Source organism: Canis lupus, chromosome 30 (assembly GCF_048164855.1).
Source record: "Canis lupus baileyi chromosome 30, mCanLup2.hap1, whole genome shotgun sequence".
Classification (NCBI taxonomy): Eukaryota; Metazoa; Chordata; class Mammalia; order Carnivora; family Canidae; genus Canis; species Canis lupus.
In genome coordinates, this window is record NC_132867.1 from 11,948,447 (window position 1) to 11,973,477 (window position 25,031).

Here is a 25,031-nt window from a genome sequence, read left to right on the forward strand (position 1 = left end):
GATGCCAATAATGGCGAAAGTTTTTATCGTGGGGAACTCAAAAGGAACCAACAAGAGAAAAATTCAAAAGATTGATGAGCAGTGTTGTGATTCACTTAAATTTTAAAACTAAGCAATTGAGAGAATTTTGAACAGTTAGGAGCTTAGTTTTCATTGTGGACAAAATGGAATAACATTATGGAGTAACAAACCAATATATTGAGATCACAGAATCTAGATAAGATGGAATTATGTCTGATGACAAAGTTCAAATTTAGTTTAGGCTCATATTTTTTGGAACTCAGAGTCGTGGATAGCTTTTCCACATGGATGTTGAAATCCCCCAGGATAATGGTAGGGAACAAATAGAATAGCTCAATATCTTTTGTTAACTTGGGGAGTGAGTAGGAGAGAATCAGATGACAGCACAGGGAAAATGTCATTTAATTGGATGAGATGTGTCTCAGAGGGAAATAAAATATATATCTTTACATAAAAGAGGAAAAGTGCTGTTCTAGAAATAAAAGCATGGAACAAAAAGAATGTGGACCTTACCTCCAAGTCCCAAGAACCAAGGAATGTAGAAAATTATTCTTTCTTTAAGAAAGAGGATTGAGTGTTCTTTGAATAGAATCGAATTTCAGTGAATGATAAGATTAAGATAACATTCTAAGAAAGGCCTGAGGATATGTGCAAGCAAGAGAGTTCATAGTAGAGAGAGATGTCTAGAGGACAATACCAACGGACTTTTAGACTAAGGATGCAGAGCCCTGAAATAAACAGATGAAGGAGAAAAGTCTGGGTCATATAGCAAGATAGTACTGTTGAGATGAACAGATCTGATGTTGAGGAACTAGGACAGAGGGGGTTCAGCATTTTAGGGATAAGTTGTACCCTCAGAGAGGTCATTTAACTATTCAAACTGTGTTTTCCCCATTGACTGGCATTGGTGGAAAATGAAATCTCAGACTATCAGTGACAGACTGCTTAGTACAATGCTTGATAATAGGAAGCATTTTTTTACCCGAACAAAACATGTTATTTGGTTAACATGTCATAAAAGAAAAGTCTAAGCTGATGAAAGTAATTGTAAATTTACGATATGCAGTGGTTCTGGAAGTTTTTTCCCTGCAGTCATAATAATTATTCCTTGTATGTTATTTCTGCCCTTCATATAATTTATATTATTTTAACCAGAAGAATTAAGAGAGATATAAATCAGGCAGCTCAGCTATGGAGCATTATCTACATTACCAACACAGCAATACCCAAATCCAATCCAAGTTTACATCTTCTTGGGTGGGAGGAAATACAGTTTTGTCTGAAAGTCTAGAATGAAACAGCAGAAGGGGGTGGGGGGATGGGGTGCCTGGGGGGTCTCAGCAAGATAAGTGTCTACCTTAGGCTCAGGTCATGATCCCAGGGTCCTGGAATTGAGTCTCGAGTAGGGCTCCCTGCTCAGCGGGGAGCCTGCTTCTCACTCTCCCTCTGCCTGCCGCTCCTCTCTCTCTCTCTCTCTCTCTCTCTCTCTCTCAAATAAATAAATGAAAGAAAGGAAAGAAAGAAAGAATGAATGAATGAATGAATGAAAGAAAGAAAGAAAAAGAAAGAAAGAAAGAAAGAAAGAAAGAAAGAAGAAAGCAAGCAGAAGTGGTCAAACATTTTAGTCCATTGGAAAAATAAGAGGTGACCATTGGTTTCACGTTATCCTCTACTGAAAAAACCCTCAAAAATTGATTTTGAACATCTCTCTCTGTTTCTCTCTCTTTCGCACGCATATATACATACGCACATACACTGCATAATATGGCTAGTGGTGTGTTGTTTTACTGACTAAATCATGATGGTCCTCACTAACTCCAGGCCAGAACATGAAAAATGAAGTTTATCTGCTTTAAGACTATCTCCTCAAAAGTAGTCTTGAAATTGAGACAAGTGTGACAACTATTATCAAAGGGTTTGGATTTGGGATCCCTGGGTGGCACAGCGGTTTGGCGCCTGCCTTTGGCCCAGGGCGCGATCCTGGAGACCCGGGATCGAATCCCACATCGGGCTCCCAGTGCATGGAGCCTGCTTCTCCCTCTGCCTGTGTCTCTGCCTCTCTCTCTCTCTCTCTGTGACTATCATAAATAAATAAAAAATTAAAAAAAAAAAAGGGTTTGGATTTTTTTTATTACTATTTTAATAAGGAAGGACCTTTTTAATATTCCTTTGTACCTCACATAGGAGGCACTTACATTCCAAAGGAGTTTTTGATTATCAGAAAAATAACTTCACAGGGACTTAGATTAAACATTCTGGATGTTTCTAACTATTCTTGTAAAATCTTTGTGACTCTTACATATGGAGCAAAACCCACTGAGAGTCAGGGAGTCCCAATTTGCATTTCATAGAAAGGCAAATGTTGTTTGTTATTGGATTACAACAGCCTCAAATGTCCTTGTCAAAATTTAATATCATTTCCAAAAGGATATTAAAAGACTAATAAAGCCTTTCCTTTTGGTGTCATAAAATGGTTCTACTATACAAATGTGAATAACACAAATTCATTTTATTGGGGTTCTGCACACTTTAAGTACTATCTAAAACGAGTAGAAATTGGAAAAAAATGTGAGGATGTAAAAGGACAAGAACAGGTGAGGAGAAAGAAAATACTTGATGTTAATAATAGCAATATATATTGGAACAGAAGGGTGAAGGTCATTTTACTGGGCAGCTGTAGAATACTAGAGAAGCTGGCCCAATAACAGAGGTTTTGAATGTAAGGGAAGATTGATTGTTCAACAATGTTTCTGCATCTGGCCTCCTTGAATTCAAACATTTCCAGATTGTTATTCAAGATTGCAACTCAGCAAACTCTGTACTCAAGTTTGCAATTAGGAAAACACAAACACACAGCAAAACACAGCCTAAAAGAAATTATAAGTTTGAAGTATCCTGAAGTAAGAATGCTAAATGTTGAGTTGCATGTCGTGTGTTTTTTTCATTAGTCACTGTAACTGTGGCTTATGCTTTAACATCATAAGTATTGTCTTTAAACTTACTATTAGAATTATGACACCCCATCAAAGTGGATCATTCATAAAAGAATTAAAAAATGATGTCATTCCAAAGGATTTCCTTAATTTCAGGAGCGGAGTAATAATAATAATAAATTACAAGTATCAGGAGAATATACTTTCAGGACTTTTAAACCTCTCACTAGGAAAAAGGAAATAGTGAGGTTTTTCTCCTATTATTATAAGGTGCAAAACTTGAAAATTGGGAAAGATAGAACTTTTTTTACTTTCAATGAAAAATACTTAGAAATCTTAAAAAAGAAGAGTTAGCTGAATCTTTAAAAAAGTGTTAATGTACTATCATCTTAGACAAACACACAAAATAGACAGTTCAGTTGGATATTCCTTTGTTTCATGTTCAGTGACCAAGATGTTCTCATTTATGTTCATCTGAGTTCAATTTAAATCAACAATATGTATAAAACATGACTACATACAGAAGAGACAAAATAACTGCAAAGGGATGTAAAAGTCACTATCCTGGGAGTTGTCCCTTAAGTTAACAAAACAGAAACGTTTATATCTTAGTATGTATAATTTACTTTCCCTTTCTTTTGAAATTTAGCACATACGATGAAGTGTGAGGTATGCAGGAATAAAAATTAGTGAGGGGTGGTGGGTTGGGGAGACTGAAATAGGTAAAGAAGAGAAATGAGGGCAGCCCCGGTGGCTCGGAGGTTTAGAGCTGCCTTCAGCCCATGGTATGATCCTAGAGAACCAGGATCAAGTCCCATGTTGGGCTCCCTGCATGGAGTCTGCTTCTCCCTCTGCCTGTGTCTCTGTCTCTTTCTCTCTCTCTCTCTCTCTCTCTCTGTGTCTCTCATGAATAAATAAATAAAATCTTAAAAAAAAAGAAATGAACAGGATTATGGGTCATAAACACTGGAATTAGATATTTTAACATGAAGTTTCGGTGGTATCACTTTCATAATATTTAAAGAAGAGGAACCATCTGGAAGATAGGGTTAACTATTTAGTCTTTGTGTTTCCCATTTCTCTAGAGCCTGTGAAACACACTTGTGAATGGAAATGCAAATGACTGGTGTGTTCTTTCAATATATTTGTGATAGCATTTTTCAGAATCTTCATCAACATGGGAATATACAATGATAGAAGTAAAGGAGAACCACAGAGTATGCATATGTCTGGAAATGACTAGGGATTTTGCTTCATGTGCCATCTGTGACTCAAACTATTCTTGTTACCCTGGCAATAGCCAGAGCAGAGAGATTGATTGGTTATGCTATCAGATTGAATGTCAGCATCCTAGACACAGGACAGAGGATACATCTGAAACCATGAAGAGCAAAACTACATGGGTTCAAAATATTTCCAAACCTAGAAATTTTTGTGTAAATAATTCAATTCAGATGTTGAACTAGTCTAATATATATATCCTCTTCAACCAACTGAAGAATTTAGTGTTACAGTTACATGATGTCATAATCCTGAATTTTTATAAGATTGAGTGACTTGTGCTCTGGAAATCTTCCTGAAATTGGCATGCAAAAGGACATATATGGACAGTGATGTCACTACTTGAATGCAAAACATGATGGAGAAATGTTTGGAAAAATAACTTATGCCTTGTGTTCATTGTGATTGAACTTTATGTAGCAGAGTATAAAGTGGTTTATACCCATCTTTAAAAGTAATGTGGATTTGAAAAATAATATGCCATGTAATGAAATCCTTTTGTTTATCTGGAATTTATAAAATGAAAATCAACTCTAATTATTTTCTGTTTAGGTATGGGTTGTGGTATTATTAGTCTAATTACACTGTAAATATATATATTCATTCAAATATATAAAGTGTGTGTTTGTATGCGTGTGCACATGTGTGCACATGTGTGATTACACACTTCTTCAGACAGCATTTTGGAAAGCCCATTGAGACTTTAAAATCCATTCATTTCTCATACCTCTATCCTGTTTCCCCACAGCTCTAGAACAAACACATAGGAGTTTAAATTCAGATGAGTAATTGAGATTGGTGTGCATAGGAGTCCAAGGAGTTTTACTATGAATATAAATGAGTTTCCAGTCCTTTACTGTTGTAACTTATTTTCCTCTGCTTCTGAGTGATATAATGCAAATTAAATTGGCATATTTCCCCTCTTTTTGTCATATTTTTCATGTCTCCTCTTTTCCTTCACTCTTGTGTATTTAATCATTTTTTAAAATTTCATGAAGCCATGTTTCCAAATGTTAATATCTTAAGTGTAAACTATTATGAATAAGGACGTTTAAACATATTTACCTGTTTCTCTCAAAGATCTGGTATATGAAGTTTATACTGTCTGATTTCTTAGAATTGTAGGCCTTGTATGTGTTAGGTTATTGAGGCACACCAGGCTATAATTGTCTTTGCAAAATATTACCCAATTTCCTGTATCCTCTCCCTTAGGATGAATTTCACAAAATGTCTGCAGAGCTAAGGAAAAATCCAGGGCTTTGATATGTTTCCTTGGCCCTGCTTCCTGTTTTACTGTTCAGCTTCCCTGAATGGTCCTGTGATACAAGACTTCTTTCATGCCTCTGGGTACCACACATGTCATGGCCATGACGGGCCAGATAACATTCCTTGCATTGCTAATTTTAGGCACAGGTTAAATGGGTGGTTAAAATGAGACACTAGTATTTTGGGTTTAAAGGGCTATTCTTTGTGAAATAACTCTACAACCTTTGGCCTATTTAGTAATGCTTTGGGAAATTACAATTATATACAGGTGCAGACAATATGTTAAGAAAAACACTGCAGAGGTTGGTTTGCTCTCCACGATTTCACATTCTTCCATAGGGGCTATAGATTTTAAGTCAAGTGAGTGTGAGATTTAATAACTCTTCTCCCCCTTGCTGTTTTTTTAATAGCTAAAATATTACCTTTGAATAGCTTTAATCAGTTAGCCATACATAGACTTTTGAATAAATGCTTTTGAATAACATGTTGATTTATAAATCACAAGGAATGTGAAAATATAATTTCCAATATGTTCACTTATTCAGCAGCACCTAATATAATTATCTAAAACTCAAATCAAATAGTGAAACCAGCTTTATATATATAAGTAAGCATGGAAATATTAAAAAATTACAAATAAGATGAAACAAACTTACATGGTAAAATAGGTGAATACAGTTCTTTTTTCACCCTTGTTTTTTCACCTGTTCTAAATGTTTTGAACAATTTAATTTAGAAGTTGTATTTTATTCCTCTTTTTCATAGTTTCACTTTTTTATCATCTTATTTCTAGTACAAGTGTGAGGATTCATGAATCTAGGTGATTGATCAATAGCTATAGTTTTGCATTTATTTTAGACAAAGTCTCCCTCAATCAAATATAGAAATTCTTTTAGGTTGAGCTACACTATTTCCCAGGCTTTGTTAGTTTTACACTTGGCTTGACAATATTTTTATATCAATTCTTAATATTTTCTTTTTTTAAAAAATATTTTCTATATCAAAATTATACTTTCAAAACTTGACCAGTATAATTTTCTCAATTCACCTTCATGGTGTAACTATTTTACAGCAATTACCAAAATTGAGACACAGATTTATATTATATACTACAAAGTATTCTTTTTTTAAGATTTTATTTATTTATTCATGAGAGACACAGAGAGAGAGAGGCAGAGACATAGGCAGAGGGAGAAGCAGGCTCCATGCAGGGAACCCAATGTCGAACTTGATCTCGGAATGAAGGCAGATGCTCAACCACTGAGCCACCCAGACGTCCCACTGCAAAGTATTTTTACTAGAAGGAACACATGCACCCCAATATTTATATGAGCATTATCAAAAATAGCCAAACTATGGAAAGAGCCCAAATATCCAACAACTGATGAATCACTAACTTCTACTCCTAAAACCAATATTATATTTTAACTAACTAGAATTTAAATAAAAACTTGAAACTAAAAAAGATTTTAAAAAACATAGATATAATTATTTGAAATAATAAAGAATAGTTTCTCAGTAATTCATCTGTGATCTTTTAAAGGATAAATTTAAGGAATCCGTTATATTATCATATAAACTTTGAGCAATGATTATACTAAGAAGAAATAGAACCATATGTTGAATATTTATTTATACTTTTCTCCTTCCACTATTCTCAGGCCTTCAGTTCCTCACAAATCAGAAAATAAAGAACCTTCACATATTTAGAGCAGTAAGTTTGCTACATTTAAGAGAAACATTTATTATGAATTTGACTGTGTGTGTGTGTGTGTGTGTGTGTGTGTTGGTAGATATATCACATGAAAAAACTCATCAATAGAGCAGAATGCCTGTTGATAACTTTAGAACATAGACTCATTAATAATTCATAAATAAATGTGGACCCTCCGAGATGTCCACTCTTTTTCAAAGTGAGAAGAACGTCTACTCAGAGGTTGCGGATTGAATGGAAATATGGGAGAGGCTAAAAGATTAATCTGAATGTTTCTTAAACTATAAAACCAGGACACCTCGGTGGCTCTGTGCTTGAGCATCTGCCTTTGGGGTTCTGAGATCCTGGGATCAAGTCTCACATCAGATTCCCTGCAGGGAGTCTGCTTCTCCCTCTGCCTATATTTCTGCCTCTCTGTGTGTGTCTCTCATGATTTAATAAATAAATAAAATCTTTAAAAAATTATAAAACTGAATCTTTACCATAACCTTAAAGTGATTGGATTGGGCCTGAAAACATGTAATATACAGTACTGTCTTGTTTCATTTATATTGTCAAGACTCTGAGTTGGAAAGGGGTGAGAAATAGAGTACAGATTTTTGACACTTTAAAGGATATAGACTTTTTAATGTCTAAAAGAGAATTGTGGATGGGATGATTAAGGGATGTACCTGCTAAATGGATATAAAGAATTGTTTAGAATCATCCCAGAACTTACTCAAACATAGCACTAAGTTTATATAGGTATAAATAGACACAGGTTCAAGATTTCCAATTTTTCTAACATCATTCCTGTTCCTTTCTGTATATGGGCTTCTCTTTAGAAATAATAGTAAAGTATTATGATTAATCTGGACTGTCTCACATGTATATAACTGTAATTTTTGAAATTGTAGGGGTGCTTGGGTGGCTCCATCAATTAAGCATCTGACTTTGGCTCAGGTCACAATCCTGGGATTGAGCCCTGCATCTCCTGGCTCAGCTGGGAGTCTGCTTCTTCCTCTGCCCCTCCCCCCAATTCATGGTCTCTCTCTCTCTCTCTCTCTGTCTCTCTCTCTCTCTTTTGCTCTCTATCATAAGTAACTAAAATCTTTTTAAAAATTGTAATTATTAGTTGACTATTCTTCATTGTTCAATGATATCACATCTTCTTTTGCTTGAAGGTGCTCTCTATGGTTTTATGGAAAGACCATTGATCATAGTGCAAAAGGTGTACATTTGAGCCACGGTTCCTCCTCTTGCTAGCGAGTTAATACCCCTTTGTCTGCTATCCATATCCTCTGGAGGTCCAGAAGAACTCAATGTGTCTCAAATTGACTTGATCTTTCTTAAGTCCAAATTTTCGTTAATAGTTAAACATCCATCTGATTTTCCAAACCAGAAGCCTATGACATGTAGACTTCGCAATCTCCCTTGTCCCATATACCCAATCAGTCAAGAGGTCTACACATATTATCTTCTAAATATTTTTCAGATTCATTTCGTATCTCCCACTACTGTCACTTCTTTTATCCAGGCTCTCATCACATCTTTCCTTGATATTGTTCTGACTATTTCCCACCATGAAAGTTTTGTAAGAGCAGCATCTTATCTGTCTCATTCACTTAGATCAGTCACTGGTACAAAAAAAAAAAAATCTTGGTTGAATGAACAATTGGATAGAGAAGAGGGTTCTATTTTTAGTGCTCACACATAACTTGTTCCTTCTGTATTCTTTATCTTGAATGTCCTTTTCTCTTTTCTTCACCTTTATACTACCTTCAAAACTTAGTTAAGATTTCATCACCCATAGAATGTTCTCCCTGAATAACTATGTTGTGCTAAGTGTCTGTATTCTCCATAGCACCCTGTGGCTATTTTATCTCAGCAAGTACCACATTTTATTGAATTTCTTAGTTCATATGTCTGTCTCTACTTCTAGACCACTAACTCATTGAAAATACTCTTGTTCATTTTTGTATTCCAGCTCTAGTGCAAGGTCAAACACATATTTACTGTTCAGGGTTTCTTGAATAAATAATGAACAAATGAATGGTTACAAAGAACACTACTGTTTATTTTGTTGCCTAGAACAGTACCATACACATAAAATTTTATTTTAAAGTATTTAACTTAATAATCTTGAACCATATTACTATGGGTATCTTCCTGTATATTACCAAGGCTCAGTTTTCTCATCTACAAATAAGGTGTTTGCTTTTTGTGATAACTGCACAAAGTCACATACATAACTCTCTTCTCAGTGGTGGAAAGTTGAACAGATCCAGTTATTATCAATTTTGAACAGATCCAGTTATTATCAATTTAAATAGAGTACAAAACAGTATAAGATATTCACTAGCAATATTCTTGACTAAGTAAAAGAAAATTCAGTCCAATTAATTGGAACATCACAATGCAAACTTACATATGTTCCATAGGATTTTTTTTCCAGGCTTTAATTATTTTTGATAGTCACCTCATTTTTGAATTTTTAACTTTATCTTAATTTGAAAAAATCGTTAAAAGGTATTTTCATCACTTGATGTAAAATAAGTAAAATGGAAAAATGCATCAACAAAATAAATACATTTTATTTTTTATTTTTAAAGATTTATTTATTTGTAAAATAAATAAGTAAGGGAAGGAGAGAAACCCAAGCACTCTGTGCTCCTAGCCTGACATGAGGCTCAGTGTCATGACTCTGAGATCATGACCTGTGCTGAAACCCAAAGTCAAACGCTTAACTATTTCCCATCTGCCACCCAGGCACCCCCAAATAAATACATTTCAATTTTCTAATATATATTCTGCTTTTAATGAATTTCTTAGAACTTCCATATTAGCCCCCAAACAGATGTCTTATATTTCTACGTAATCAAAGCTTTACTACTCCAAACAACTTATCTAATAGCACCTATTAAGCTTTTTAAAAAACAGAGAAACTCAGTATTCACTTATTGCCTTAGGATCTATTTTAGGAAAGAGCACCTAATTAGAGATTTGATATTTACAAGCTATTGTTTGATATATCATTTTTGCAAGTTGGAATATATCTGAGACAACAATTTAAAAGATTAAAATGAAAGGATGGTGAGTATAATGTTAAAATATAAGGAAATCGTACATATGTCAACATTTATTCTAGTTTAAATCATGCGTCCTTTCCGCTGAACAGCTGTAGTTAGATGTATTTTATCTGCTCTCTCTGCTTGTCTTGTGGGTATTGAAAATAAATAGCAAGGGCTCTTCTATTGGGTTGTATCTGTACTGCCTTGTAAATGTAATGTAATGTAAATATATTACATTTTAACATGTGGTTGTAGATTAAGCATAATCTGGAAGTAAAGTAATCACAGATTATACTATGGCTCTCAATGTCTTTCTCATTAGCTGATGATTATTGAATGCAAGGATTCTATACACAGTGGTGTCCCCTTACCTGCAGTTTTGCTTTCTGGTGGTTTCAGTTACCCAGAATCAACTGCAGTCTGGAAGCAGATGATCCTTCTTCTGATGAAAGGTCAGAAGGTCAGTAGTAGTGTCATGCAAGGTCATAATGCCTGTGCCATTCACCTCACTTCATCTCATCACATAGGCATTTTATCATCATGTCTCACAAGAAGAAGGATGAGTACAGTACAATAAGATATTTTGAGAGAGAAATACCACATTTACATGATTTTTATTCAGTAAATACAATTTTTTTCTATTTTATTAGTTTTGTTTTTAAATATCTTAGTATGCCTATTTTATGCACTTTACTATCAGTATGTTCCTACAGGAAAAAAAGAGTGAATATTCAGTACCATTTGCAGTTTCAGGCATCCGCCAGGGTCTTAGAACATAATTCCTCCAGATAAGAGGAACTATTCTATTCCAAGAGTTCTGACTTTACTGTTTTTACATTATAAATCTTACTTAAAAATAAATAAATAAATAAATAAATAAATAAATAAATAAATAAATAAATAAATAAATCTTACTTATTAAGGACCTCAATGCTTCTCTCCTCTTTTCCCAGTATATATTAAAATGCCCAGTTAATTTTTTTTTGACCTGAGGGGTAATAGTTTTCCTCCAAGCTTTTATTTAAATTCCAGTTTATATACAGTGTAATATTATGTCAGATGTAGAATATATTGATTCAACACTTACGTACAACACCTAGTGCTCATCACAAGTGCCCTCTTTAATCCCCATCACCTAGTTAACCCATTCCCCTTCCCACCTCCCTTCAATATTTTTTTAATGTTGAGATACTTGCTCTTTAAAAAAATACTCTTGGGCAGCCCGGGTGGCTCAGCGGTTTAGCACCGCCTTCAGCCCAGGGCCTGATCCTGGAGACTCAGGATCGAGTCCCACATCGGGCTCCCTGCATGGAACCTGCTTCTCCCTCTGCCTCTCTCTCTCTCTCTGTCACTCATGAATAAATAAAAATCTTTAAAAAAATAAATACTCATTTTATTTGCTCCTATGTTGCTTAAAATCTTGATTGCAGTTATAGGGGCATAAAACTCATTTATGTTTACATTTCTGTATTATATATTAGGTAAATTTCCATGCCACCGTTTTCACTGACAATTTATCCCAAAAAAAATTTCCAAATAAACTATAAATTGTTTAATTTTTGAAACTTGATAATTAAGGGCTTAAATTGTATTTGTCATTTATTCATTCATTCAACAAATATTAATTTAATAACTCTAGTGTGCCAGATGTTGTTATAAATGCTGGGAATCTTATATAAAGATAAACCTTTCCACACCCAGATGAAACTAGTGGGAGGAGAGTAAAAGATAGCACGTACATATGTACATACCTGCATGCACACATACATGTACAGGTATATACATACGTATATATGTGTGTTCATACACATATAGCATTGTGATCTCACTGAGGAGGAAGGTACTAGTACTCTCAGGTTAAGAAAGGCTTTGCACAGGAGGCAATCGGTAACTTGAAGGATCAATAGGAATTTGCCTGGCAGGGAAGAGAGAGAAGGCATTGTAGGCAGAGGGAAACTGAGCACTATACCTTTAAGAAGTAATAGTTGCCACTAGCAGTTTTCTTTTAAATGTCCTAATATTTTCTATTTGAAAAATTATGTAAGCCCATTTATTATGGCAAAGAGCTTCAACCACCGGGTGGACTAATTTGTTTGGTCAGTTCTGTATCAAAGCCAGCTGCCCAGGCAGCAACAAGAAAAAAGAGTCTGCACTCGGTGTTGACTCATTTGCCACAGGACCAGTGGTTAGGATCAAAAGGATACTAAGGGGACTTGACAAATAAGAACAGCCTTGACAGATTTGGTCACATATTTGCTTCTTAATGATAAATTTTGATAATAATTTGTTTATAAATGCTGGGTTTTCAGGGCATGCAGGTGGCTCAGTGGTTGAGCCTCTGCCTTTGACTCAATGCATGATCCCAGAGTCGTGGGATCGAGTCCCATGTCAGGCTTTTGCAGGAAGCCTGCTTCTCCCTCTGCCTATGACTCTGCCTATCTCTCTGTGTCTCTCAGGAATAAATAAATAATTTTTTTTTAAATGCTGAGTTTTCTTTTGAGATGAGGGCAAGAATGCATGACACACAATCACTGAGTAATTTGCTTTGAAAACAGCCTACTTTTCTACCTTCTGCTACATAATAAAATTGATCAGTAAATTGGCTATGGCATGATAATATTTCTTCTAGATTTAAAACTCCATATTCCTAGACCATTTTAAGTGTTCACATAGAGTAATAATACAACAGCAGTGATTTTATGATTAGAATAAGGGATAGTAGCTGTTTGCTATTAAATATTATTATTTCTTTTATGTTAAAGAATGCATACATATATAAAATAAATAGTATACTATATCAGAGTTCAGAAAACATCTTATAATTTTTGTCCAGCCAAAAAGCACCCTATTGCTGCATTGTGGCCCAGAGAGGTTGACAGAAGCAGATCCAAGTAGCCTACATTTCAAATGAGTCAAACTGACTGGCTTCACTAGTGGTCATACACTAACAGCCCTGTAGCAAAATACAGCTGGCAGGTGTATTTTGTTTTGCCTGAAACGTCTATGGAAGGGTAGAGAAAAGGCAGGAATTTAACCGGTTAGAAGCTTTGAAGCCAAAATTCTGATTTCTGGATACTCTTGCAATTTGGAAAGATCTAATAGCCCTGGCCTTCCTTCATGTTTATGTTTCAGGTAGAACAGAGTTAAAGAAGAAAAAACTGCCTGCCTGCCTTTCAGTTTTTCATACCTAAGTTCTCTTTTGTTTTTACTGGGCCACTACATAAATTCATCTTATCTTATTTTATTTATTTATTTATTTATTTATTTATTTATTTATTTATTTATTTATTTATTTAAAATTGTTGACAGTTTCTTTAATGTCAAAGTTATAAATATTGACAAGTATATTCTTTCTCCAGGTATACTAACTGAAGATCCCATGGCTATTAGTATTAGAACCATATGATTATGCCACAGTTTAATATGCTAAAATCTTCTTATAAAATAAAACAAAAGGAGAAAAAAATCCTTTTGTGACTTAAATTCCATGAAATTGTGTGTATATGCGCATATGTAGTGTTTTTAACCTATCCAAATTCCCCAAGAGGCATCCGAGGCTCTTGTGTGTTAGTTTTCATGCCCTGTGATGTGGTTTTTAACCTGTGAGCTACAGAATAGAAATTGCAGTTGCTCAGTGCTACCTTTGCAGCATCAGACATTCTGTATTTTGATGGATCAGACACTGGTTTCTTCCCAGGCTTCTTGACCCTAAAGCAATCTTCAAGTAACTACTCCTCTAGGAAACACTTTGAATGAATTTTTGTATGTATCACTTGAAATAGTAAATACTGCAGTAGTGCACTGAAAGTTTAATCTATAAAGAAACGTGAGATACAGAATTTTAGGGTGGTGAAATATAGAATTTTAGGGTGGAAATGGCTTTTTCACTCTCTGTTTATGGGAATTGTTTTGATCTTGAGTCTTTTGTCAGAGTAAACACATCTGCAGCTCATATTCCACAGTATCTCAGGGAAGAACAGTCTCGAATTTTGTTAAAATACGGTGCTAATTACATTTTTAGCTCCCATGTGTTCCTTTGAGATATCATGGACCCATTTTTAATTTTTAGCAAAATCTTGAAGCTCACCTTTAATAAACTGGAGAGGTACAAAGAATGGATCCTAATAAATACATGAGAAGCCAGTGTTCTCAGAGCCATTACATTACTGACATTAATCCTCATCAATGAAATCATTCTAACTAAACTAAATTGGGTTGCTAGCTCTACGTGTGTTTTTTCCTTTTATCTCCAAACAGTAAATCTTGTGTGTGTTCATATTACACAAAGGACATAAGAAGAAAAGTGACAAAGTAGTGATATAGTATAAGTAAAATGAATCTCATTCATTCATTAACATGTTGGGCTTACTCTGAGATAGGTACTATGCTGTACACTTGATAGATACAAGTGCTGTAACTAAGATAGATGTGACACTGACATTGTCCGCCAGGAAAAAACAATATAATCTGGTATAACTTCTTATATTATTTCCCTTTATATTTTTATATAATAAAATATGAATTATAAATGATACATTGAATACAAATTAAGACCAGAGCAATTAAATACAGCAACCATGTATATTTGGAAGTTACCTATAGATGTTAACCTATTTTTACACACACCTGCTTTCTCTAGTTGGAAGAAAAATTCATCCCTTACTAACTGTGCAGGATATTATTGAATAAATGTAACTCTTTTGAAGGGAGGAAGTATTCTAGAGAATGGACTAGAAAAAAATATTGTAGTTTATATGTATAAAGATAAGGTTCGTGTTATACCACAGTTTCTATTATGAAATATTTGAAATGCATAAATATGTCCAAAAGATAATATAGCAGGCATTTATATAAGTAAGCATATTTAATGTTGGTATTTTGGAATCAGAATAGTATTGTTTTGACCTATACTCAGAACCCTTGTCAGTCAATTGATTTCCCACTGCAAAGGTGGTTGAAACAAGAATGTTGCAAGTGGTGTCAGCCAGAGTGAAGCAAGATTAGGACCAAGGAATTGGGGAAATAGGCTACATGATTGTCTAATGTCACCAAAATGAGGTGGAGTCAAGTGGCCAGTGCAAACCAGGATACACTGCAGTTAATCACAACAAGAAAACATCTTGACCTTGAGTCAAGCATGAGCTTGAGACCAAAAGATAAATTTGAAACCAAAATAATATGTAAAAGGAGAAGTGAAACTATACAACTCAAAACTATCAATGAGGATGATGTGACCATGCATACTGTTAATATCCTCATTAAGTGGCACAGGCAGGAGTACAATATTACCCAATTAGTTAAATGCTAATATTTTTCTTCTTGAGAATTTATTTATTTTTTAATTTTTTTTTCTTTTTGAGAATTTAAAAGAAGTTTGGAACTGTAACCATTATTTTCAATGCAACTTCAAACTTAAAGAATTATTATTTGGTATTGTAGCAGGGGTGGATTTTATTTGTTTAAATCCATATTTTTGGTGTCAATGAACCCTGAAACATCAAAAGAACAGGAGCATGCTGACATGATGACATTTATTTTATGGCTTATTTCCAACGAAGTGGAGGATGGATGGCATTTCTTTCAGAACTGATAACTGCTAGAAAGGAACCTTGCTTCATAGTGTACCTGTGATCATTGTTCTTTGCACACAATCATTTGCAAGAGAACTTGGCAGTTACTTTTTCTGGTTGCTTTCCTTTTCAGTTCATGGGTAGTGCATGATTACAAATATATCATTCTCCTACTTTGACCTGAAATTCTATTTTTCCAAGCAACATGAAAGACTCATCATTTGCTTAAATCCCTGAATGACAGGTTGAAGTTTATCAGATTCCTGTTTCACTAATTTTAGTGTAATATAATTCCAAAGGAGTAACACTCTTAATATTTTAACAAAATAGATAAAACTGAAAAATTATATTCAAAATAATAAACACTTGTAGAAAGGTGATGAAGTTATAGGAGTTGCTAGGGTTTAGGAATAAGACATTGATACCACAAAGCAGATCTGTGACAGAAACCTTCTGAAAGTCATACTACATGTAGTCAGCCAGACATTTTGCATCATTACTATAAAAACTAAATATAAAAGCTTCAAATAGATCGATTTCTATGCAGGTTCATGAGTGGGTCTTTTCAAGGGATGTTTTCAACAATCCAATCATGGAGTGGCAAAAACAAAAAGAAAGATTGATTCAAAGCTTAAGATTCCCACCATCATCTCTTAGCCATAGGCCTAGACCTGTTTACCCAACTCCCGCTGTTTCTCAACCTTGGAAGCATGTTGGCCACTGGGTAAGACAGTAAAGTATTGCAAGATGTGGAACAATTTTAAATCTTCTGAAAACCTAGAGATTCATCTTGATTGGATCAAGGCCACTTTATTTTTAGAAGCTACTTCTGGAGTTCTGCTCTAGAACAGGCTCAACTCCAAGTATGGAGTAGCAGGATTAGTTCAGATGCTTCCAAGAATGGAGGCACACAAGCTGGACTTAGGGTTATAAGTAGTGGAGAATGTATTTTTATATATTTTTCTATTTTATATGTAGGCTTTCAGAACAGCGGAGTCCTCTAAAACCTTTTATGGTGATGGAAATGTTTTAACATAGCTTTTAAGCACTTGAAACACGGCTAGTGTGACTGAGAAACTGATTTTTAAATTTTATTTTGTTTTCATAAATTTAAATAGCCACATACGGACAGTAACTGCCATTTCAGATAGTATTCTCTGATTATATAGAGTTGACCTCTTTACCAATACCAAGAAGAACCAAATATGCAAATGAAAAGCATAAGTGAAGGGTAGCATAATAAGAGAAACTTCAAAATACATTAAAACTATATTTTTCTATACAACATGGGAGAGCAAACTTCGAAATAATTACTCTTTGTATCAGTGTTTGGAAAGGATTTTTAAATGGTGAAATGTTGAGCCAGATAAGTGCAAAGTTTATATCCACTTAGATTACTATAAAATGGATTAGGCACTTATTCAAACAGAAGGCCAGTTGGTTATGACTTCGTGCAGCTGTAACCATCCATTGTCATCGGACACCAAGCAAACCAGCCTACTCAGGATTGGGGCATCAATTTATTTTATATCATATAACAATGTGCTTTAAGATTTCTGTTAGTACTCAATATCATTAATAGGAATAAGATCCTCCGGCTAGAATGTGAATTCCATGCTTAAATGCATCATCTATGTTCTCATACACCATGAAATGTTTGGGATTCTTGAAGCAGCAATAGTAATCACCACCCACAGAGAAGAAAATGGATCCACGCGTCAGTATTCAGTAGCCAAGAAGGATATTTTCCATCTCTTGCAGGTTTATTCTCACTTTTTGGAGGCTTACAACTGAGTATTCATGATTTTTACGTTACCAAACGGGTTGTGATTAGACCTTCCCTTTCATTTTGCTGCCCTTTTAGTCTTCACACAATTATATATCCTTTAACTAAAACATCTTAACCAAAATTATTACAGATAAAAATTACATGTTTGTGAGCTTTCATTGGATTTTATTCTGATTGACACATAACTTAAATCATTCATCATCTTGAAGAATATCTGTAGAAACAGATGTGTGGGGGAAGCTTCTAAGAAAATAAACAAAAGATTGATTTATATACATGTGCGTATAATAGCTCATCAACAAATGCATTGATTTACAGTGTCATTAACTTTCACAAATCCATCCTAAATTTTGGAAAGAAAGAAAAATATCATAAGATTATATGTACTTATTACATATATAGTTATTACAGTCTGTTACTCACAATTTTTAACCTGAATTTTTTTGATGCTTTGCTCTTTGGTCATGCATTAGTGCTGTTGCAAAGTGTGTTTTCTCATTCATAAATACATTTCACAATATTATATTTGTACCATTGTATCATAAAACTTCTGCAAATGCATTAAAATTATTCAGAACAAATGACTTAAAATATTTAATTCATATGACAAAATGAAAAAAAATATATTACATGATTATTCTAAAAGTAAGTTGTTATATATGGTATGTATTATATATACATTTATATAATACATATTTTATGTAACATATAAATATGCATATTTAATATATATAATAAAAGCATACAATATCATGCTTTATATGATAGTTTCTATAATATAGAAACTTATCTCTTTCTCTATAGTTTCTATAATATAGAGACTATTATATATTGATTTCCACATCTTTGTACATTTGAAAGAATAATGAAGTTGTGTTACTATATTTTCATTAATAATATCACAAAAAAACTAACTCTGAAAGCTCTTTCCTTACCCACTTTAATTTTTCCCTATTTAAAATTATTATGTTCCTTCATACAACTTAAAATATTTATAAGGAATTTTTTATATGTGATTTTATATACTTATCATCTCTTTCTCCCTTAGATATTAAACTCTGTTAGGGAAGGCAAATACTTGTCCTATTCACATTGTGTAATTTTGCTTCACTCAGTACTTAGCATATGGTAGATTCCCAAAAATAATTTGTTAAATGTATAGATGAGAGTGGAATTTATAAGTAAATAAGGACTTGCTAAGCTCTGACCTAGATACCTCAGTAAAAATCTATTTTTCCAATCTTTGAAATTAAACCCTAATAATCTTTCCATTAAAAAAATGAGATACTCATCTCTATCATGATGAAGAAAATAATAGAAACAATTATATGTTACATTTGTTTTACATAGGACACAATATGTTATCTAATTTGATAATCTCAAAAACTCTATGAAGTAATTTTGGTTTGATATGATTTTGGATATTATTTCCAAAGAGAAATACCTTTCATAGCCTTCACGATTTAAAAAACAACAAACAAACAAAAAAACCCACCAGCATTCAAATCAAGCTATTCTGAATTCTAAGATGATTTTCTTCATACTCTTCTGCCAGTATAACCCAGAAATCTGCAATGTCAAATAAAATCAGACTGAAGTTTCTGGCAGAGACATAAAATAAATCCTGATTATATTACCTTATATAGTAATTGAGATTATTGCTAAGTGCTGAATATCTCTAAAGATTGGTTTTTGTGTGGTAACAAATGTTAGAGCCCTCGCTCTCAGCAAGTAGTAATGTTACTCAGTACTTTTGATCTGAAGTCTCAGACTGTTCTTAGAAAACTTTAACCAGTCCTGTTTATATATCAGGAGTCTCATCATCAACAACAAGTGCTATAACTAGGTTCCTGATCTCAGTAGAGTATTCTATCCCTAGATTGAGGGACATATTTTTTAAGAGGTAGTTATTTCAACATACCTTTAGTTAAGTGCCTACATACCAGGCATCATAGTAGGTATGGCTATAGAAAAGTAAATTAAGAGGCACAGCTCCCCTCTTTTAGGGACCTTGTAATGTAATAAAGGGAAAGATAATAAAAAAATAACCTCAGTAGTTGAATGGATGAATGGGTGGAGAGAATGAGATAGAGATGAGACAGAGATAAATTGTGATAAAGAAAATTAAGCAATATACGGTAGTGAGGAGATAAACCAGGTAAAGAAATTCTTAAATCATATACTTAAGTTGAGAGAGACCAGCCGGGGATCCCTGGGTGGCGCAGCGGTTTAGCGCCTGCCTTTGGCCCAGGGCGCGATCCTGGAGACCCGGGATCGAATCCCACGTCGCGCTCCTGGTGCATGGAGCCTGCTTCTCCCTCTGCCTGTGTCTCTGCCTCTCTCTCTCTCTGTGTGACTATCATAAATAAATAAAACTTAAAAAAAAAATTAAAAAAAAAAAAAAAAGAGAGAGACCAACCATGTGAGAGATTGAGGGAAAAGAGGATACTGTTTCACTTAGAAAGAACCTTATGTACAAACGAATTGTGGTAGGAAATATTTCGCATGTTAAACTGTCTCCATTAGTTTTGGATGCCCAGATCCTAGTGGACTGAAAAGCAAGGTGAATAGGTCCTGCATATTCAAATAAGACATGGTATAAAGCTTGGAATAACATATTCTTATATTTGCCATTGTTAAATTTAAAATCATTATTTCTCATAGGGCATATATAGAAGCTTAGAGACCCATTAAGTGTTTACAGTTGTTGTCTGGGCTAAAGATGGGATGAGAATGATTAGGGGATCCCTGGGTGGCTTGGTGGTTTGGCACCTGCTTTTGGCCCGGGGTGCAATCCTGGAGTCCCGGGATCAAGTCCCGCGTCGGGCTCCGTCATGGAGCCTGCGTCTACCTCTGCCTGTGTCTCTGCTTCTCTCTCTCTCTCTCTCTGTGTGTGTGTCTATCATGAATAAATAAAAAAACAAAATCTTAAAAAAAAAAGATTATACCATGTACCAGTATTATACCAGCTATCTTACTATAATACCAATATAATAATTAGCTATATTTGTCATTAGACCTAGAAGATGTTTGTACATTATTTGTAATGTTTTAGGAGGAGGGAAGAAGAGAAGGAAACAATATGAAGGAAGGAAGAGAAGAAACAAGGTAATCAAGAAGGGAGATGCAAAATAGGATGATCTGATGATGAGGAGACAGAGTGAAATACAAAATGAGCAAAGTCCTTGAGAAAGCAAGAGGAATGGAATCCAGTGCATGTATGGAGGGATTGGTCTTTGGTATCCGGAGGTACCTTTGTTCTGTTATAATAGGGAGATGGATGAAGAAATTGGAGTATACAGATTAGATTGATGGATTTAGTTGCAAGAAAATAAAGATGTTCTTTACTTGATGGCTTTCATTGTCTTAAAAAAGTTGAAAACTATATTCTAAACTGAGAGTGCAGATTAAAAGTAGCAGCAGGAAAATTAAAGGAAGAGAGAAGATATGAAATAGATAATATTAAAGTGTATGAAAGCAGTCCTTGTGGAAAAGTGAAATAAGATTGTTGGACAATGTTGAAGGCCTGTATGAATGAAATCTTGGATTTTTAATTCACTAAACCAATAATCATATTACCTTTCTGTTATCTTTAGTGAACATTTCTGGTTTAAGTTTGGGCATTAGGTTGTTAATTTCATCCAGTACTAGGGGTTTTCCCCCATCTTAAACACCTCAGGGCGTCTCCAGGACTGCCGGGCCTCTTTTAAATAAAATAAATGAAATTTATAAGAGCTCATCATATAAATCCCAATTTAGCAGACAACTTTACATCTTATTGTCTTAAATTATGCTAATACTACTTCATTTTATCATTTATATGTAAAGTATATATATACATCAATATAATACATAGTATATTTTTATAGTAAAGTTGAATAAGATTTTCATATAGAATATTTTTTTTTCCAAAGATTTTATTTATTCATGAGAGACACACACAGAGAGAGAGAGACACAGACAGAGACACAGGCAGAGGGAGAAGCAGGCTCCATGCAGGGAGCCCGAAGTGGGACTCGATCCCCAGTCTCCAGGATCACACCCTGGGCCGAAGAAGCGCTAAACCGCTGAGCCACCCGGGCTGCCCTGTAGAATACTTTTTAAAAACTATAGTCTTCTTCCTTTAAATCACCAACCTTTAATGCCTTAATGTTTATTAATATACTTGCAGAATATTTTCTTATCCTGTCTTTTCATTTCCCACTGATTCAATCCAGGTTCTCTCTTCATTTCTTTCCCAGAATTTTTTTTTTGTGTGTGTATTGATACATTAGTTATGATGTGGTAACAAGTAACCTCAAGAGTTTTAAAACAAGAGTCTGAAACTAGAAAAGTCCATCTTTTTTTTTTTTTTTTTTTCCTTGCAAATACAGGTCAGAAAAGTGACTGTGCATTTCAACTCCTCTAGTTGGTTGAGATTCTAGCACCAGTATTGAGTATTAAAATTATCTACCAAAACACCTTTTGTTTTCATTTTTTTCCCCAACTTTTACTTAGATAGTCTTAGAGTCTGTGAGAATGTGGAGCTGAAGTCAAGAGTCCCTGACGTCCTGATCATATCCTAGAGCAAAAGGATGTGAGTGGTTAAAAGATACCCCTTAGAGGAAATACTTTAAAGGTCATATTGTTTGATAAAGGTTAAATGGGTTACCTTGGGAATTCTATCCATCAGAGAACTTTTGTGTTTTTGTTTCGTTTTACTCTGTTTTGGTTGTTTGGTTTTCTTAGATCGCGGTTGACCTGGCCTTTCAACCAAGAAAACATTCTGTTTAGATCTGCATGGATCCACTTAGAGAAGATCCTTAATCAACTTTGACTCACTTTAGTACCTCAGATAAAGTACAAACATCCTATTGATCCAGAAAGCTCTTTTCGAATCTTGAGTAAAACAAAGCACTAATCTCATCGGTCAATTAAAATGTTAGAACAACTCTAGGAAAGAATCATGCTTCCTGACTATTCTCAAACTAGGTAGAAGAGCATTTTTTCTTCATTCAATTATATAGTCTTGAAATTAGGGATCCCTGGGTGACTCCACAGCTTAGCATCTGCCTTGGGTCCAGGGCATGATCCTGGAGTTCCAGGATCGTGTCCCACATTGGGCTCCCTGCATGGAGCCAGCTTCTGCCTCTGCCTGTGTCTCTGCCAGTCTCTCTGTATATTTCATGAATAAATAAAATCTTTAAAAAATAATAAAAATAAGAAATTATATGGTGCTCCAATTGACTTATGATGAATTCCCTTTCAGATTCGATAAAATATTCTTTGTGTCTTATACAAAAGAGGTTTATAAATATCTTTTGTAAGTAAATTAATTTTTTTTTAACACCAGAGAGTCCTGACAAATTATATAAGCAACTTAGGTCATGCAGCCAGAAAGTACTTTGTTGGGGTGAGAGTGGAAATTGTTGCAAAACAGTGACTTAATATGAGCTCCCGAGAAAATGGCCATAAAAATGCATGATGGAAGAAAACCTTTTTTTCTCTATTTGCACACAATATGTTTAAAGATCATTATGCTGATTATATACAACCTATTTTTACAGTATCTAATACCATTTAGTTTTTATATCCACTAGATGTGTAGTCCTGAAAATAAAAAGAAACCAGAATGAATGTTTTTGCAGCTGTTCTATATGATGTGAGAATGGGAATCTGCAAAGAAATATCCACATTTTTATTTTCTCTTGTTCGAAATGTAGCCAAATTAGCAAGCTAACATATATAACAAATGCTATGTTCCTTGAAAGGCAGATAATCCTTAAAATCAACTATGATGCAAACAAATTGGTTCTGTATTTACTAGAGTCTTTTCTATAGGGAAAATTCTTCTTTATAATATCACTTTAATAGTTAAAAAAAGCAATTAAAGATATTTTCTGAGGATGGGATTTACAAGCATTATGAAGATATAGCTTGGTCTTGTTTCTCTTGTTTTCTGTAGGAGAAAACTAATATTAAATATGAATTGATCAGAGTTCATCTTTAATTTAGTAATTATATGCCATGTGTATATGCCATTTTAGGTGAAATTATGATTGTTGCTATCAGAATTTGAAGTTCTCTGCAATTTTTTAACTGATACTATTTATAATACAGTGAAAAAGAGCATGCTCCTCAATCTTGCTCAGATAACAAAGTCTTCATTGGACTATCTCTGTTCTCTGATTCCACTTTGTAAGACTTTCTGTAAAACTCCTTGTAAAGAGAAGAAGAAAAATGATTACCAACTAAATTTCCTTATGTTTAAGGAAAACTCATCTGAAACTTGTAATAAGAAGATTCTTTATAAATCATAGTATTTGTCTTTCCTCTTTCTTTCCTTTTATTTTTATTTTTATTTTTTTTTTGAGAGCAATTGAGTGTGTGCGAGTGGGGAGAAACAGAGAGGGAGGGAGAGAATCTTTTTTTTTTTTTTTTTAAGATTTATTTATGATAGACATAGAGAGAGAGAGAGACAGAGACACAGGAGGAGGGAGAAGCAGGCTCCATGCCGGGAGCCCAACACGGGACTCGATCTTGGGACTCCAGGATTGCGCCCTGGGCCAAAGGCAGGTGCCAAACCGCTGAGCCACCCAGGGATCCCCGGTGGGAGAGAATCTTAAGCAGGCTCCATGCACAAAGCAGAGCTTGATATGGGTCTGGAGCTCACAACCCTGAGATTATGACTTAAGCTGAAATCAAGGACCAGAGACTTATCCAACTGAGCCACTGAGGCGCCGCAGTTTATGTATTTCTGTAAACATTTGAATTCTGAGTTTGTGTCACTCAAAGTCGTTAGAAAATTCATTTTCCATAAATTCTTGGGATCCCAGTCAATATACATAAATGTATATATACATACATACATATGTATGGTACATAGTGCATATATTTATATTTAATATATATTAAACATTTTTTAAAAATCCTCTAGATTCTCGCATGTCTAGTACAATGATTCTGAGTTCTTTCATAAAATACCAAGTAGAGCATTTCCAAACACACTTGAAATGGCATATTTATGATAATGAAGCTAAAGTGATTTTATACATAATTCCCAGAGATCCTTTGGTTGTATAACTAGGATGGCTTTAAATTAGACTTAACTAAGCCAGCCGGCTTTTTCAATAAAACAGCAAGAACTTAAATAGACGAATATAGATATAAACATATATAAAGGTAAGACAGTACATTGCTTGAAGTTTTCTGTCCATTCTTTCTTACTGTGTATTTTTAACATTCCTTTAAAGCCTGAGAGACTGCAGAAGGGACAGTGAAGTTAGAGTTGTATCTGGCCTCAGAGGCCTAAAAAAAATACCTGCTGATAAAATACAGTTTACAGAATGCATTTTAAGATTGAAAAACTCCTCTTGGACACTTTTCTCTTACTTGATTATTAGAAACTTGAGTATAAAAGATTATTAT

At 34.2% G+C, this 25,031-nt stretch overlaps 1 protein-coding gene and 1 long non-coding RNA gene across 8 annotated transcripts in view; one reads left to right on the forward strand and one right to left on the reverse strand.

Moving 5' to 3' along the window:
* LOC140621842 (uncharacterized) overlaps positions 1-10,702 on the reverse strand; it is a 51,476-nt gene extending 40,774 nt beyond the window's left edge. For both annotated transcript variants that reach the window (XR_012021570.1, XR_012021569.1), the window contains exon 1: positions 10,637-10,702. This is a non-coding gene — a long non-coding RNA (uncharacterized lncRNA). The remainder of the gene's footprint in view (positions 1-10,636) is intronic.
* Positions 1-25,031, forward strand: part of ROBO1 (roundabout guidance receptor 1) — a 1,129,252-nt gene that overhangs the window by 456,686 nt on the left and 647,535 nt on the right. The gene's annotated exons all lie outside the window — the stretch shown is intronic.